At 36.3% G+C, this 19,850-nt stretch overlaps 1 protein-coding gene across 4 annotated transcripts in view; it reads right to left on the bottom strand.

The window, feature by feature from the left end:
- Nucleotides 1-19,850, bottom strand: part of LOC121383165 (tyrosine-protein kinase receptor torso-like) — a 190,877-nt gene that overhangs the window by 165,426 nt on the left and 5,601 nt on the right. For 3 of the 4 annotated variants that reach the window (XR_005959268.1, XR_005959269.1, XM_041512994.1), the window contains exon 2: nucleotides 1,366-1,402. The exons of the other annotated variant lie outside the window; for it this stretch is intronic. The gene's annotated coding sequence lies outside the window, so the exon portion shown is untranslated. The remainder of the gene's footprint in view (nucleotides 1-1,365; nucleotides 1,403-19,850) is intronic. 4 annotated transcript variants of the gene reach the window in all.

Genomic DNA, 19,850 nt, shown 5'->3' with positions numbered 1-19,850 from the left:
TATATTATAGTGTGTGTGTGTGTGTGTGTGTGTGTGTGTGTACTTGGGGGACCAAGTAAATTTAAAGTGTATCTGGTTTAAAAGGCTAAGTTCTGTACTTATATTTAAAAAGAGACGCTAGAGGGACCAATGTATGTGGTCATGGAACTGGTACTGAAACTAAATTTAGTATCCTCCATTTTAATACAATGTGTTAATATGTATTCGATGTCAGTAACTTTAAGGAATAAAGAAGGACTTAATAAAATTAATAGTTTTAAAGTTTTGTAAAGTTTTCTAATAAGATACTTACTTGCTTAAACTTTATTGTTGATAAAAAGCCTTACAAATGAACCGGTAGCCAAGTATAACACATCAGTGTTGTCTACTGGTTGTTCATTTGTAACAAATGTTCATATATATATATATATATATATATATATATATATATATATATATATATATATATATATATATATATATATATATATATATATACACATGTATATTTAAAATTGTTTAAAGAAATAATTTCATTTAACAAAGGGTATTATTTCTTTTAAAACAGTTTTAAATACATATAGGCCTACTTATTGTATTTTATAATTTTTATTTCTGTGCTCGTTTGTATTGTAATGATTTGCTTGAAATATGGACCAGACGCCTTAAAATACATGGAATAACAATATTTATTCATGTGAAAAAAAACAGAAGAAAAAAAAGAGGAAGTTTGTTATAGTTTTGAACTCGGCCAATCGTCAAATTTTATGGGTCAAAAGAGAACATGTATCTCCTCCATACAGGAGCTATGTAGAATAGCGTTCCCGTACTACCAGTGGTAATTTAAGCGAATGTTTTGGTCATTGTTTGCTATTCACGCTACGCTAGTTCGCTTTGTTACAACTGACCATTCTCGACTTCTGCCTACCAGACGCGCGCGCATGCTGATATGTGACGCCATTTCCGTAAACACATGGCTTCCCCTATAGTGGTGTGCAACCTAAAGCACAGTGGTTAATAGTTAATGGATTAATAGAATCTATCACCGTTGTGAGGTATAGATAAGGCAATTCCAACCCGACGGACAAAATGTTTTGTTTTGTGTTGGGTTTGTTTTTGTTTGTTTGTTTTTTGTTTTTTTTGTTGTTTTGTTTTGTTTGTTTGGGGTTTTATTGTTTTGTTGTTGTTTGGGGTTTTTGGGGGGTTGTTTGATGCTGGGTTTTTTTTTTGGTTTTTTTTTGTAAGGGCCGAGGTTTACCGATGCCCTAACAAAAACATTTTGTCCCAAGGGTTAGAATTGCCTTATCTATACCTCACAACGGTGATTGATTCTTTTTCTTGCCCGTTTAATTACAGTAACAAAATATTAATTTGTAAACTACGTACGGTTTGTTTGTTGTTGAACGATTCGTAAACATTTCACCTAAAACAATGAAATTCATTTAATCATATGCTGAAAAATATAGTCCAACTTATGCAACGACATAAAAATGCAACAATTTAACAATAAATATAAAGTTGAAAATATTTTTTTGTTTAAATATTTTTAAAACAATGATACAACGTGAAATGGCAAACAGAATTTTGAAAACCATTTGTTATGACATCAATCGTCGTAAAACACGAATTATTACGTCATGCGTATGTAGAAATCGTCTAGCCTTCGGGTCAGACAGATTTATGTAGCTCTAGGGTCAGACAGATTTTTCTAGCACCGTGCAAAAGCTGGATAACCCTGTCCAGTGGGCACGGACGTGAGATATTGTCCAGTGTAGTGTCCTTACACCTTTTCTCACGGAATACACGTTTCACATTTTATCTGCACATGCGCACAAAGAGTAACCTCCCTTGCCGAATCAAACGGCATCATAGGATATCTAACACTCTTAGGGATAACTATGGCAGTTGTCATATGCGACATGACTACGTTCGAAGGAGATGTAAAAACAAATTTGGCTAATTAAAAATACATATTTCATACTTCAAATAAAAATAAATAATACATATTTCATATCGAATGGAGTAATGAGCTTGAAAGACGATCTATTCTCTTTCATGCTCTAACAAGTGATTACCCTTAACAATAGGATATAACTTTATTGCGATGTTTCATTCGGCTTACAAAAGGTATTTTGTGATTAATTTGTTTTTAAAACTTCATTATAAAAGTATTTTCTGATCAATTGTTTTTAAAACATCATTATAAAAGTTATCTTGTTACTCTGTAGTATTAAATTTTATATGTCAGTGTTGTTGATTTATGACAAAATCGTCCAAAAAAAATCAGCCATATTTGTTAGTGTAAAATAATATAGTCCAATTACTGAATACATGAGAGAGAAAGAATTGATCCTATGCAGTCGTGTAGAACAAGCGGAAACCGTCTGCCGCCACATAGCGATAAAGCAGTCATTAAAATAAAAATAACCCCACTTCCGTCATGGATAGAATTCTCCAGCGAAGTCAGAGGTTGTGCCCACGACAGGTGTGCCTGAACAGTTCTCTGAGGGAAGTATGCCAAAAACTACCCATACCTACAGACCCGAATCCACAGAGGGCGATGGATCCTGCCACCCATCGCACCTTAGGCAAGTTCTCTACCGACTGAGCTAAATTCTGCCACACCAGCCTTAAAAATACTGTCCATTATTTTTTTTTTTTTTTTTTTTTTTTTTTTTTTTTGTGTGTGTGGGGGGGGGGGGGGCAGGGCGTAGCCCAGTGGTACAGCGCTCGCTCAATGCGCGTTCGGTGTGGGATTGATCCCCGTCAGTGGGCCCATTGGGCTATTTCTAGTTCTAGCCAATGCACTACGACTGGTATATCAAAGGCCGCGATATGTACAACCCTGTCTGTGGGATGGTGCATATAAAAGATCCCTTGCTGCTAATTGAAAAGAGTAGCCCGTGAAGTGGCGACAGCGGGTTCCTTCTCTCAATATCTGTGTGGTCCTTAACTATATGTCTGACGCCATACATCCGTAAATAAAATGTGACGATTGTGGATGGATGTTTAAATAAAACATTTCTTTCTTTCTTTTTATTTTTGTTTTAACCATCGTAACATATTTCCAAATAATAGACTTGTTAACGAACAGAATTACATATTAAATACATTTTCTTCATTAATATATCAGTGTTTGTAATACATATTAAATACATTTTCTTCTTTAATATATCAGTGTTTGTAATATATATGTAATGTGTTTCCTATCGTCCTAATATCTGTCCTAAAAAATAAATAATAATAATTTTTTTTTTTTTTTAATCTGTCCTACTCTGGTACGTAGGAGCATTATTATTCTAAAGACTCCCCCGACTTATCTAAACCTTCACAAAACAGGGGAGCTCAATGGATGTTTAGACAATTTACAAACTCGTGCCTCTCCTGCCATAGGCTATCATGACTTGCCTTGATGCAACACAATCCCTTCTTGTCGTCATATCTGAATACAATGCTGATAAGGGCAATACGTCGTCCTTAAGCAGATAACTGATTAGATCCTTCAAAAACTATGACAATGAATGGAGCCATCGTTTTTGTTCAAAGAAGGCCATTATTAAACAAAGCGAAGATAAATTATCTGGTCCTTTGTAAAACATGACAACTAATGTTGTTGTTTTTTTAATCTTCTTTTTTTCTTCGTTTTGTTGCTGTATGACTTTGTTGTTCCATATATGGGTGCAAACATTTCATAGCTTTACATATTCTACTATAGCCGTCTGGCGGTAGTTTGATTCATGATGCAGGCGCCAAGACAAATGACAGATGATCTCAAGTCTACGGCGCAGGATTTAGTAGGAGTGAGTCACAAAATGTTTTAGAAATCTGGAGGACAACAAAAATCTGTGCACAAGGAAGAGTGAAAAAAATGTTCTAAAAAGGTGTTCTGACCTATAAAAAAATTGCTGATCCTACTGCTTATCCGATGTATTATTTGTTTTCGATCTTTGATTAGCAGAAGTCGAAGTGACTCCGGAATATTTTAGAAATCTGGATGACAACACAGTTGTCGCAATCAAAAATCTGTGCACAAGGTAGAGTCAAAGAAATATTTATTCTGACAAGATGTTCTGAGCTAGAAAAAAATGGTCTAGCATTTTCTTTTTTAATGTATTATTTGTTGTCCATTGTTGATTATCAGAAGTGACTCATGAAATGTTTTAGAAAACTGAGGACAACACAGTTGCCACAGTCACAAATATGTGCATAAGGAAGAGACAAAGAAATGATGTGGCAAAATGTCGACACCCGCCACGAAGTAGAGTCAGGTGCTTTATATGTAGGTGGGTGGACACGTCGCAGGGAGATTATAAGACTCCATCATAGGCTGTCATGAAAAAGTACACCCCATGTGGTGGAAATGTCGACCTGGAACGAGGCTTGTCACACGACCGCATATATGATGGAGTCTTATATTCCTAACGTGCCTGTAGAAGGACTGCCGTAATATGCTATACACATTATGGTCCATATTACACCACCTGAGGTGCACTGGGTGCAATGAGAAATAGCCCAATGGGTCCATCGACTGGAATCGATCTTTGACCGACCGCGCATCAGGCGAGGGCTTTACCACAGGGCTGTCGGGCTGTGTATTTAATAACAAAATCAATGAAAACGCAACCGCTCTCATACGTACGAGACGTCATCCGTTCCTAGGCAAATAGGAAAATGTCCTCTTTTTAGTTTAAAAGTGCTCTCTTTTTTGTATAGATGGTTAAAGGCAACAGTACTAAATATGTTACGTATTTGTTTAATCTTATGTATGCATGAGCGCATATACATCCGAAAGACACACACACACACACACGCACACTCGCACACACGACGAACACGCACACAAACACACACAGCGAACACACACACACACACACACGCGCGCGCGCGCGCACTCAAACGAAAACGAACAAACACACAAACATACAGATGTTAATATGATTAATTTAAAATTTAAGAAATAAAAAATAATAAATAATTTTAGACAGATTACTTTGACTTTTTAGCCTTATTAATTTTAATGTTGTAAAAAAAAAATTCAGATGCATTAGGCTCAAAACAAGTTCTCCTTTGCTTGACGATTTTGTTAACTATTACTATTCATTTTAATTTTTTATAAAGACGGAAGGATGTGAAATAAGTTGTCGTTTAAAAGCAGCAGAAAAAGTCTGTCACGGCCAGGTAGACATCATTGTTATAAACACAAACAGGAAGTGTCGTGTCACGTAAAACTCTTCTGATTACGCATTAAGCCAGGAACATATATTTGCGACCCCGTCGTGCGATACATGTCATATGTCAGGGACATTTTGTAATAAACGACCCATTTTGTAATAAATACTAATTTTGTAATAAACGACCCATTTTGTAATAAATACCAATTTTGTAATAAACGAAACCATTATGTAATAAGTACCCATTTTGTAATAAAAACGATCCATTTTGTAGTAAAGTACCCATATTGCAATAAAACAGGTATGTATTTTGTAGTAAGTACCCATTTTGTAAGTTTAAAAAACCCCGACCCGTATTGTAATAAGCACCCATTTTGTAATTTTAAAAAGTCCCATTCTGTAATAATTACTTATTTTGTATAATTATAAAAAGACACATTTTATAATAAATACCCACTTCAAATAAAATAAAATAACGACCCCTTTTACAATAACAAAAAAATCCATCTTGTAATAGATACCCATTTATTATGGAAATAAACAAGCCATTTTATAATTCAAAAATTACCCATTTTGTACTTTAAAAAAATACCTATTTTGTAGAAATACTCATTTTGTAATATACAAAAACGACCCAATATGTAATAGGTATCTATTTGTAATAATAATTTAAAAACATCCCCTTTTTCATAAAAAGAACCCCTCATTTAGTAGGAGTGAGTCACAAAATGTTTTAGAAATCTGGAGGACAACAAAAATCTGTGCACAAGGAAGAGTGAAATTTTTCTTCTAAAAAGGTGTTCTGACCTATAAAAAAATTGCTGATCCTACTGCTTATCCGATGTATTATTTGTTTTCGATCTTTGATTAGCAGAAGTCGAACTGACTCCGGAATGTTTTAGAAATCTGGATGACAACACAGTTGTCGCAGTCAAAAATCTGTGCACAAGGTACAGTCAAAGAAATATATATTCTGACAAGATGTTCTGAGCTAGAAAAAATGGTCGAGCATTTTCTTTTTTAATGTATTATTTGTTGTCCATTGTTGATTATCAGAAGTGACTCATGAAATGTTTTAGAAAACTGAGGACAACACAGTTGCCACAGTCACAAATATGTGCATAAGGAAGAGACAAAGAAATGATGTGGCAAAATGTCGACACCCGCCACGAAGTAGAGTCAGGTGCTTTATATGTAGGTGGATGGACACGTCGCAGGGAGATTATAAGACTCCATCATAGGCTGTCATGAAAAAGTACACCCCATGTGGTGGAAATGTCGACCTGGAACGAGGCTTGTCACACGACCGCATATATGATGGAGTCTTATATTCCTAACGTGCCTGTAGAAGGACTGCCGTAATATGCTATACACATTATGGTCCATATTACACCACCTGAGGTGCACTGGGTGCAATGAGAAATAGCCCAATGGGTCCATCGACTGGAATCGATCTTTGACCGACCGCGCATCAGGCGAGGGCTTTACCACAGGGCTGTCGGGCTGTGTATTTAATAACAAAATCAATGAAAACGCAACCGCTCTCATACGTACGAGACGTCATCCGTTCCTAGGCAAATAGGAAAATGTCCTCTTTTTAGTTTAAAAGTGCTCTCTTTTTTGTATAGATGGTTAAAGGCAACAGTACTAAATATTTTACGTATTTGTTTAATCTCATGTGTGCATGAGCGCATATACATTCGAAAGACACACACACACACGCACACTCGCACACACGACGAACACACACACAAACACACACAACGAACACACACACACACACACACACTCACACACACGCACGCGCGCGCGCGCGCACTCAAACGAAAACGAACAAACAAACAAACACACAAACATACAGATGTTAATATGATTAATTTAAAATTTAAGAAATAAAAATTAATAAATAATTTTAGACAGATTACTTTGACTTTTTAGCCTTATTAATTTTAATGTTGTAAAAAAAAAAAATTCAGATGCATTAGGCTCAAAACAAGTTCTCCTTTGCTTGACGATTTTGTTAACTATTACTATTCATTTTAATTTTTTATAAAGATGGAAGGATGTGAAATAAGTTGTCGTTTAAAAGCAGCAGAAAAAGTCTGTTACGGCAAGGTAGACGTTCCATCATTGTTATAAACACAAACAGGAAGTGTCGTGTCACGTAAAACTCTTCTGATTACGCGTTAAGCCAGGAACATATATTTGCGACCCCGTCGTGCGATACATGTCATACGTCAGGGACATTTTGTAATAAACGACCCATTTTGTAATAAATACTAATTTTGTAATAAACGACCCATTTTGTAATAAATACCAATTTTGTAATAAACGACCCATTTTGTAATAAATACCAATTTTGTAATAAACGAAACCATTATGTAATAAGTACCCATTTTGTAATAAAAACGATCCATTTTGTAGTAAAGTACCCATATTGCAATAAAACAGGTATGTATTTTGTAGTAAGTACCCATTTTGTAAGTTTAAAAACCCCGACCCGTATTGTAATAAGCACCCATTTTGTAATTTTAAAAAGTCCCATTCTGTAATAATTACTTATTTTGTATAATTATAAAAAGACACATTTTATAATAAATACCCACTTCAAATAAAATAAAATAACGACCCCTTTTACAATAACAAAAAAAATCCATCTTGTAATAGATACCCATTTATTATGGAAATAAACAAGCCATTTTATAATTCAAAAATTACCCATTTTGTACTTTAAAAAAATACCTATTTTGTAGAAATACTCATTTTGTAATATACAAAAACGACCCAATATGTAATAGGTATCTATTTGTAATAATAATTTAAAAACATCCCCTTTTTCATAAAAAGAACCCCTCATTTTGTAACAAATGTACGAGTGGCAAGGTCGTTACAAAAATAAAAATAACGAATGCGACTCGTCGTACCTTAGGTGAAAGCTCTTCTAGATAAGCATCAAATCGCAGAAGGGGGTGACGAAGGGGTTACTCCCAAATGTGTTGGCACCCTCAGTTTAAAGAAGAACAATATGTGGACATGAATTAATAGTCTATTATTTTTTATTGTTTTCGACAAAATCTCTAGAAGGTTCATAAGATATTTTTCTCTTGTAGCTCATAATAAAAATTCATTACAATCTTACCCGGACATCATTTTTAGAATTCAGTAGTAAGTTACCGTTATTAACTATCTTAGTAGTTTTACCCGCCCACATCAGTGGGAACATTTTGATAGGACAGGAATAGCTAACAACCCTTTAAGGATGCACCAAGTCCAAACCAGACATCATTTGTCAGCAAGCAGTATGTCGCAAGAAGACACGAGTATTATTTTATCATTAATTTGTGTCCGTTACGAGACATGTTGGCGAACGTGATAAAATTGGGTTAATTTACGTAAACATGCTACGTGTATACAAGATATATAGGTGTTTTGCATGTCCACCGGTTTCGTATGCGCAATTGTTGGCTAATTATTATGACTCTCTGGCCTTCGGCATTTGAAAATAGGCATAAACCATTCATGGTTTACGCAAAAACAAATTCAGGTAACCCATTTTGTTTTACGTAATCCGTCATGACCATGGAAATTATCTTAAATTTAATGCACGAACGAAAAATGAGTTACGCAAAACTAGACGAGCGACATGCGAACGAAATTATTGTTCTAAAAATTTCAGAAGTATATTATTCAGTTTAAATTTGTATCCAACCTATGGAGAAGTATAAATTTCACAATCTCTCTCTCGCTCTCTCTGTCTCTGCCTCTGTGTGTCTCTCTGTCTCTCTCTCTCTCTCTCTCTCTCTCTCTCTCTCTCTCTCTCTCTCTCTCTCTCTCTCTCTCTCTCTCTCTCTCTCTCTCTCTCTCTCTCTCTCTCTCTCTCTCTCTCTCTCACTTTCTCTGTCTGTTTGTCCGTCTGTGTCTCTCTTTCTCTGTCTCTTACTATCTAGCTCTCTATCTTTCTCTCTATGTATGTATGTATTGATGTATGAATATCTATAGATTGTATGTATGTCGAGGTTGACTGTTACATACATAGATATTAACGCACTGGCGCAGGGGATAATTAAATCCTTTCTGGCCTCACGAATTACCCCATGCTGTTGCTGGGACTCGAACCTGTGGCACCGAATCGCCCGCAAATTGCACGACTAACCACGATGCGCTCTGAGCTATCGAAGCATCCTATAAAAAAGGATGTTCTTTAACTCAACCACATGCATGGGGCCTACAATCTACGTGGTCGATCCCGCTTACGTACATGAAACAGTGGGCAGACCTGGCACTGGCTAGTATGTATTGATGTATGAATATCTATATATTGTATGTATGTTGAGGTTGAATGTGTGTATGTATGTATGTATGTATGTATGTATATCCCTTTCTTTCCTACTTTCTGATTTTCTCACACTCACTCAGTCTCTCTCTCTCTCTCTCTCTCTCTCTCTCTCCTCTCTCTCTCTCTCTCTCTCTCTCTCTCTCTCTCTTTCTTTCTTTCTTTCTATCTCTATGTGTGTCTCTCTTTGTCTGTCTTTGTCTGTCTGTCTTTCTCTCTCTATCTCTCTTTCTATATATATTTCTCTCGTTCTCTCTCTCTCTCTAGCTTTCTATATATCTCTCTTTCTCTGTCTGTCTCTCTCTCTCTCTCTCTCTCTCTCTCTCTCTCTCTCTCTCTCTCTCTCTCTCTCTCTCTCTCTCTCTCTCTCTCTCGCTCTCTGCCTGTCTCTCTATCTCTCACATAATCTCTCTCACTCACCATCTCACCATTCACCTTTAATTAATCTTTGTCCTTGACCAACAGCTCACATTACTGCGCCTACTCACAATAGTGTATTTGAATCTTAATTGGGTATAAGTACGACTTTTTAAAATGATTTTCCTTAGAAATTATCTTAAATTTAATGCACGAACGAAAAATGTGTTACGCAAAACTAGACGAGCGACATGCGAACGAAACTACTATTCTAAAAATTTCAGAAGTCTATTACTGAGTTTAAATTTGTATCCAATCTATGGAGAAGTATAAATTTCACAATCTGTCTCTCTCACTCTCCCTCCCTCCCTCCTTCTCCCCCCTCCTCTCTCTCTCTCTCTCTCTCTCTATCTCTCTCTCTCTCTCTCTCTCTCTCTCTCACTTTCTCTGTTATCTGTGTCTCTCTTTCTCTGTCTCTTACTATCTAGCTCTCTATCGTTCTCTCTATGTATGTATGTATGTATGTATGTATGTATGTATGTATATATATATATATATATATATATATATATATATATATATATATATATCCCTTTCTTTCTTACTTTCTTATGCTCTCTCTCTCTCTCTCTCTCTCTCTCTCTCTCTCTCTCTCTCTCTCTCTCTCTCTCTCTCTCTCTCTCTCTCTCTCTCTCTCTCTCACACAGAATCTCTCTCACTCTGTTTCTCACTCACCATCTCACCATTCACCTTTAATTAATCTTTGTCCTTGACCAACAGCTCACATTGCTGCGCGTACTCACAATAGTGTATTTGAATCTTAACTGGGTATAAGTACGACTTTTTAAAATGATTTTTCACAGCGAAACAGGAATCAAAATTATTTTAATTTTCTTTTTAACTTTAAAAATAAAACCTTACCCAGCTACCAACCACTAAAATGACGGGTTGGGTTGCATTAAACATTTCTTTTTAAAATGATGTTTTACTAGCTATTACAATGGACTGTTAGCATTAAAGGTGCAGTATTATATATGGTTACAAGTGCTATATTTCGTTATGTTATTTATGATAAATAAATACAAATTAATCGAATCCAAACACTATTTGCATAAATAACTCGGGAATATCGAAATTGCAATGTCCCTGTACGCCTTGCTAACATAGTTGCATTCAGTAAAACTAGATTAGTTCAGATGCAAAACCCAATAAATTCATTTTAGTAATTATTAGGTTTTTTCTTATCAGTCTTAGCCATGAAGAAAATCAAGGCGAGCTGAAGATCATTCTCCTTTAATTATACCAGGCGAGCAATCATATTAAGTTTCAAATGAAAAAAAGCAACCCTTGATTTAAAAAAAATGAAACAAAATCTATTACAAGGCGATCAATTTGCAGATTTACTAAAACTTTCCAAGCGAGTGCTGAGGTGTGCATGAGCGATCACTCGCATGGCCTGGCGAAGACTGGCACGTAGTAGCCATTGTTATGAAATCGGTAAATTGACTGTTGGCAGCTAGAAAGGGCCTCCAGAGACAGATGAGTTACCCAAAGACAGCGAACTTTTTCGGAAATATCAGCCTGGAATAACATAGCGGTTCGTCATATTAAATTTTGAACGAGACCAATTCTGTTGGAGGTCCTCAGAAGATGCTCCAATAGAACATATTTTTTCTACTAGTAAATTAAATTATTTGGTTGTAATATTTTTTATGGCCATATAATATCTACATTTCAAAGCAAAATTTAATAATTTTGACGTTTATTCATCTTTAACACAGAATTTCTTTTTATGAAAAAACCACACACGCATTTTTAACGTTCTTGAGATTTTACTGTGATATATGAGCATATTGTATGTTTATGCCTGCTGGGTAGATGGAGAATTATTATGCTTTTTAACATTTTAATGAATATTCATGAGATCACTAAAGAGAAGAATGCCGCCAGAAGTAGTGGCAGCTGTGTTTCGCGGTAGACGGGTACACTATACACGTGTATACTAGCATGACGCATCGCCGACCAACGTGATAATTAATAATAATATAACTAATGTCTACCTAGCTTTGCTAGCCGACATCGTGTGCTCATAGTTATTAATGGTGCACGTTTACCACCCTATTAAAGTGGCACGTTAAAGGATGAATTTGTATTTCGCCATTTTAGCACTTATTTGATCATGATGATCTCCCACGTATATATGAAAGAAAGAAAAAAAGAAATGTTTTATTTAACGATGCCCACAACACATTTTATTTACGGTTATATGACGTCGGATATATGGTTAAAGACCACAAAGATACTGAGAGAGGAAACCCACTGTCGCTACTTCATGGGCTACTCTTTTCGATTAGCAGCAAGGGATCTTTTATATGCACCAACCCACATACAGGGTAGTACATACCACGGCCTTTGATATGCCAGTCGTGGTGCACTGGCTGCCCACGTATATATGAGACATTAATTTAAAATAATGTGATTGCCCGCTTCATGGTAAGAACACGCACGTCAAAGCAACACCGTTCAATAAAATTAAGTGATTCCCCTGTGACATGTAACTTAAAGGCGCAGACCTTAGTTTCAACCCGTTAAAACTGACACTAAGTTTAGTTAATCTACAAATCTATAACTCATTTGGATAAAGTTACAACAGAGTGAAACAAGAGTCTGTGATGTTAAAACTGACACTAAGTTTAGTTAATCTACAAATCTATAACTCATTTGGATAAAGTTACAACAGAGTGAAACAAGGGTCTGTGATGTTAAAACTGACACTAAGTTTAGTTAATCTACATATCTATAACTCATTTGGATAAAGTTACAACAGAGTGAAAAAAGGGTCTGTGATGTTAAAACTGACACTAAGTTTAGTTAATCTACAAATCTATAACTCATTTGGATAAAGTTACAACAGAGTGAAACAAGGGTCTGTGATGTTAAAACTGACACTAAGTTTAGTTAATCTACAAATCTATAACTCATTTGGATAAAGTTACAACAGAGTGAAACAAGGGTCTGTGATGTTAAAACTGACACTAAGTTTAGTTAATCTACAAATCTATAAATCATTTGGATAAAGTTACAACAGAGTGAAACAAGAGTCTGTGACGTTAAAACCGGGAAATATCATTAAAAATAGACTAGAATTCAAACGTACATGCGTTTTAAAAAATATGGAAAATGCATTTTGTGGAATTAGAAACATCTGGATGACCAGAAACATTCGGTTCTACGGAAATGGATAATCTAAAGAATAAAATATAAGAAATATTTGATTTCAGCGATCATAAACGTCTCTAATACTGAAAAATATGTTGTAGTGTTTAAAAACTAGGGTCTGTCCCTCTAACTATAGTTAACTATGCAAGTGCAAACATAGTAAACACGTTTCAGTTTCTTCAAAGCGTATTCAACTCGTTATCACTTGTTACAATGTTAGCTCCAGTTTTAACCTCGAATATTTCTTTCTTTCTTTGGTTAACGTCATGTGAATATTTCTCAAAGTTCGTATATTGGAACGGGGGGGGGGGGGGGGGGGGGGGGGGGGGGGGGGGGGGGGGGGGGGGGACTGTCGTTTTTTATAACATATTGTACTCGTCAAAGTGCTGAGGAGCGGGACATTGCACATCTCATAATACACCCATGGGAAAAAAAAGTAACACGTGGTATTTGAAACCAGACTTATAGTCCGTCCCATCCTTTTATAAAAATATTTTTTGTAAATAATTTCTGTTTGGTTTGACGTAAGAAAAGTCTTTTGGAAATAAAAAAGACAGGTTTTTTTAGTGCAATTAAAAAAATTATCGGTTTAGAAATGAATAAAACTGTAATATATACCATAGTAAGAAAATTACGCTTACGGTGTTATGGCCGCCATTTTGGTTTATAGACTGGTATAGTCTGGATACAAGATAACTCTATCTGATTAAATTCACTACAGCGAAAATAGTTAGAGTTATCTCAAAAAGCAAGACTACACCATTCCATAAACCAAAGTGGCGGCCATAACGCCGTAAGCGTCGTTTTTTACGATGGTATTATATTATAGTTTTATTTATTTCTAAATCGATTTTTTTTTTTTCCCACACAAAACTGTCTTTTTTGTTATTTCCAAAACACTTTTACTTTTTTTCTTACGTCAAAAAGAACAGAACTTATTTACAAAAAAAGGATGGGACGGACTATAATTCATTACTAGAGTAGTTATTGACTGTATAAAAATACAGAGGTGTAATGTGGGATTGAATATCAGTGCTGTATGATTGACCGCCGGTAACACAATTAACATCCTGATACTGTTAACGAGGGCTAGAGCTTACTTCAATAACAAATTATTAACAACAATTCCTGAAGGATATTCGTTGTAGAAGACGAGAAAATCAAATCAAATTGTTGAGATTTGCACCAAAGCAATCTGATAACCTGATTAGAAAGTACGCTGCTGCCACAACTGATCTCTACATAAGGACTAGGGATGTTCCAGAGATATAAGCCAAACAGCATAGATTGACATTTCATTTCAACTTATTTTCGTGCTTATATACAAGTACGGTTCAAGCACGCTGCACACATCTCAGCTATCTGGGCTGTCTGTCCAGGACAGTGGGTTAGTTGTTAGTGGTTAGTGGTTAGTGAGCGAGAAGAGGGTGTAGTGGTCTTACACCCACCCAATGAGTCGGTCTGGGTGGGAGCCGGTACGGGGCTGCGAACCGTATACCTACCAGCCTTATGTCCGATGGCTTAACCAGGACACCACCGAGGCCGGTCTAGAGTGGCAAACCAACCGTGTAGTGGGTGTTGTGCTCAACCGTTTGTAGCTGGTCTCGGCTCCCTGACTACTGAATGTCAGTACTGTGCGATTGACCGTTAACATAGTTAACTTCCTCATACTGTTTGCGAGGGCTTTGTTGCAGTCAGTAGGTCTATTTACTGTTACTATTTACGTGTTCCCTTATTTCCATCTATAATTGCCGTTAGACGGGATTATGTCACATTGATTTATAACATACAATGCTGTATTAGTATTATTAATCAAAATGATCTACATTTTTAATTATCAATGCATTACAATAACTCACATTGATTTATAACATACAATGCTATATTAGTATTATTAATCAAAATAATCTACATTTTTAATTATCAATACATTACAATAACCCACATTGATTTATAACATACTGTGCTAAATTATTATTATTACTATTAAAAATAATCTAGATTTTTACTCTTGGTTATCACTGAACAAAACTGATTTCTCCATAGACAGATCTGTGAACTGAAGCTGAATTCATGTTTCTATGATTAGCAGTACATTGTGTACTCATATTATTTAACATTGGTGTACCACCGTGTAGTTCTGTCTCGGGTCAGGCTCCTGGCTATCCCGAAACAGGTCCCGGGACAGACATGCTCGAAACCTCAGTGGTACAGGAGTATGTTAAAATATACTCTTCAAAAAAAGTAGGGGAACCTGCAATTAATGTTAATATCAACTATTAGACCGAACATACGTTTTGACCACAGACATCCTAGTAAAGAACGTTCAGGTCTGTTTATCAACACACCGAAACACATTCCATAGTGTGCACGTGCATCACGCAGTTGCCCCGTACACGTGCGTGGGGAGTCATTCTCGATTTTGACAATTTCCAGGAAGGTCGATTAATCACTGTGGAACATTATTTATGTCAATCTTTTTCATCTCTGGTTGATCATACATATTGTTATTTTTTTTGGGTTTTAGTCCATTTCGTTGTTTTGAATTTGCGATGTTACTGATAAAAAAAAGAGGTCCAACTTTCAATTTTCACAAATCTCTCTGACCCCAAGCGTCCTTCAAGATCTTTGGTGGTCATAAAACCTATTGTAATATTGAACTACCGGTTGTAATGTTTGCCCAATTAATTCACTATTATCATATATCCATTCCCCACAGCTAATATACCTTACAATTTTGGCAACTGTAAATTCTTATTAGACTTCCCTTACTTTTTTGAAGAGTATATATTGGACTCGGAATCGGACCACCGTGTACGTTAACGTTGCAGACCCTAGTTTCAACCCGTGGAAATGGACACAAAGTAAACAAGAGTCTGTGACGATAAAAGCAGAAAAGTGCCTCTAAAAATAGACTCCATAACCCTTACTTCTTAGAGGTACGTGCGGTTTTTTTAAATAAATTAAAAACACTTCAGATGTAGGGAAATGGATGATCTAACAAATGAAATCTAAGTAATGTCTTATTTCAATGATCAAGAACGACTCTAATAGTGGAAACACTGGGGGTCTGTCAATTTTATGTTCATTGTTGTCATCCTACAGAATACAGACCCACGCTGGCGTCACCCAGATCATCGAAACTACCGATCATGTACCAAACCAATTCCCACTGCCGATACTGTTACTAAATAAAACTGACATAACCAGTATATCAGCGCACCCAGGCGGCACACCAATAAAAAGTGTGTCACCTCACATTTTGATCTACATGTAAGAAACTGGGGGGTCACATACGTTTTAAGGAATTTGATTGGCAACCCTAATTTTTGCTGAACATCGCAGATCAATGTTCAGAACCGCAGCTCCATCCTTGACACGGACCTTTCTCTTTTTCCTTTTCTTTTTCTTTACATTCTTTGGTATAAGGGGCGGGGTTTAGCTTAGTCGGTTGAGTGCTCGTTTGAGGCGCTAGCGTCGCCGGATCGAACCACTTCGGTGGATCTATTAAACTGATTGTTTTTTCTCGTTCAACTAGTGCACCACAACGGGTCAAAGACCGTCGTATGTGCTTTCCTGTCTGTGTAAAAATGCATATGAATGATCCCTTGCTGCATTTAGGAAAAATGTATGGAGTTTCTTCTCTAAGACTATATGTCAAAATTGCCAAATGTTTAACATCCAATATCCAATGATTAATAAATCAAGGTGCTCTAGTGGTGTCATTAAACAAAACGCCAACTTTGACCTGAAATTTTCTTGTTTTGCTACAATACAACCTATAACCTGACCTCACAAATGTACGACGTCAATTTGTCCTTAACTTTAAATTACGTGGCGGTGTCGGGAAACAAAAACGCACTAAAACTATGCGTCTCTCTGAAAGCGATACGTGATGCTGATGACCACAAATAGAAACTGAGGCATTATAATTCAATCTGCAAATAACACGAAATGTGATTGGCTAATCAAATTTTGTTGCGGCATTAAAACCAGCATTAACGTATAGGAAATGCATTCATTGCAATTTGTTTTCGTGCTTATCTCCAATTAAGGTTTAATGCATTTATTGAATTAAATGAGGATAACTCTGTGGTTTCGCGACGCCGGTAAAATTCAATTTGCGACAGTAAAACCAGCATTAACGTCTGCAAATGGTTGTAGAATGAATGAATGAATGAATGTTTAACGACACCCCAGCACAAAAATATATATTGGCTACTGGGTGATTGTAGAAATATATCAAAACGGTTATCTTGTAATTATAGCCAGTATTCCATTTCCGTAGGGGTCGGGATGTCGATCAAAGGTCGTGCTGATTTTTTTTTTTGATTTTGATTTTTTTTTTTTAAATGTTTAATGTAGGAATAGCATATGTGGTTTCAGCGGGTGTTGTGCTAGCTTTGTCGCTTTAATTGAATCAGCCATTACGGAGCCAGAAAGTAACCGCATCGACCACATGACCTTGTCACACTTATGATGTCTGGTGGATCAAGCATGCGAGGACAACAACATAAACGACCTGTGGATCGAGTGTCGTCTAGGGTGCACTGTACCAAAGAAGAAACTTCCGTGTCAAAGTTCGAGGTGCACGGAGTAAAACTAACTACGACTCTGATTGGTGGTAATATGTGATAATGAATATATGTGCAAATACCATTATCCATTGCCAATACATAAATAGTCTACATTTCTATTTGTTATGTCGAGCCGGCACCTGTGCCCAGGACAGGCGTGCGCTACAACGGCTTGCTCTGAATGTGCACGTTAAACACTATTATATTCTATTTGTTATACAGTTGTTATACATAAGAGGTTGAGATTTGTGCGGGGTACCTACCAAAAAATGGAACTGCGAATTTTAGTAAAAATTAGGGTTGCTAATAAAACCATTTATCAAATCTCTTAAATGGTACCTGTCCCCTACCACCACCATCACCACCATTTTCTTACAGGTAGATTAAATGTGACGTGGAATGTTTAACGACACACTCAACCCATTTTAATTATGAATATATGGCGTCGGACATATGGATAAAGATCACAAAGATAATTCGAGAGGAAACCCGCTGGCGACACTCCATGGGCTACTCTTTTTGATTAGCAGCAAGGGATGTTTTATATGCACTGTTTCACAGACAGAATAGTGAGTACAGCGTTTATTACAACAACTGTGGTGCACCGGCTGGAACTAGAAATAGCCCAATGGGCCCACAGACGAGGAACGACCCTAGACCGACCGCACATCAACCAAACACTTTACCACTGGGCTTCGTCCCGCCAGTTGTCAGAATACAGCGCACTCTGTTTAATAAGTTGGCGAGAACATCATTCGTAATTTCTGTTAACGAATACTAATAACACACACATGTGTAATATTAGCCCGATAGCTAGACGAACATTTGGACGGTTAATGGTCGTAACCTTACAAATGTTCGTTTAGCTCTTGAACGGCCGAGTAGGCCTACTCGGGCTAGGGCCTTATAAACCATATATTAGACATATATGTAATCATGCGTCGGGGGAGAGATTGGTTGAAATCTAAAAATATTTGTTGGAAAATGCCTTGAAACCTAATGAGTATTCCAGTGGGTTGGAGTGGGGTTTTTTAGGAAAATCGCACCGATTAGCTTTCAGCAAGACGTTTGACTAAAAAAACATCCCCCAAGATTGGCGGTTTATTTGGTTATTTGATTTGTTTAACGACACTACTGGAGCACATTGAATAATTAATAATCGGCTATTGGATGTCAAAATAGTAATACTAACACGTATTCATCAGAGGAAACCCGTTACATTTTTTCATTAGCAGCAAGGGGTCTTTTATATGCACCTCCCCACAGGAAAGCACATACCACGGCCTTTGCTCAATTTTGGTGCACTGGTTGGAACGAAAACATGTGATAATTTAAAGACAAACGACTGGGTGATGACCAGGTTGTCAATGTCATACTATCCAATGAAAATAAATCGAAATAGATTACTGTGTGACATATAAATTAACCTGAAACTGATTTACAAGCGATAAGGCTGTAAATAATTTTTAATTGGAAAATACATTATTTATTTATTTTAAACCTGTTCTTTTAAGATATGTAAGAAATATAATACTACATTCGTGTCCAGTAGATACCATTTATCTTACAACTCTTTGTTTAAAAACATATCCAACTTGCTTTCGTTCGTCAGATAAGTTTTTAATCAACTCGTTGTAAGATAAATGGTATCTAACGGCCACTCATGTAGTATTCTCTATATAAACAACTCGCTGTGAGATAAATGGTACCTAACGGCCACTCGTGTCGTATTCTCTATATAAACAACTCGTTGAAAGATAAATGTGTCTAGCGGCCACTCGTGTAGTATTCTCTATATTATAAACAACTCGCTGAAAGATAAATGGTATCTAACGGCCACTCGTGTCGTATTCTCTATATAAACAACTCGTTGGAAGATAAAGGTGTCTAGCGGCCACTCGTGTAGTATTCTCTATATAAACAGCTCGTTGAAAGATAAATGGTATCTAACGGCCACTCGTGTCGTATTCTCTATATAAACAACTAGTTGAAAGATAAATGGTATCTAACGGCCACTCGTGTAGTATTCTCTATATAAACAACTCGTTGAAAGATAAAGGTGTCTAGCAGCCACTCGTGTATTATTCTCTATACAAACAACTCGTTGAAAGATAAATGGTATCTAACGGCCACTCGTGTAGTATTCTTTATATAAACAACTCGTTGGAAGATATAGGTATCTAGCGGCCACTCGTGTAGTATTCTCTATATAAA

This window comes from Gigantopelta aegis, chromosome 10, assembly GCF_016097555.1.
Source record: "Gigantopelta aegis isolate Gae_Host chromosome 10, Gae_host_genome, whole genome shotgun sequence".
NCBI classification, from domain to species: Eukaryota; Metazoa; Mollusca; class Gastropoda; order Neomphalida; family Peltospiridae; genus Gigantopelta; species Gigantopelta aegis.
The sequence above is the reverse complement of the archived record's forward strand: the minus strand, read 5'-3'. Positions and strand labels throughout refer to the sequence as shown.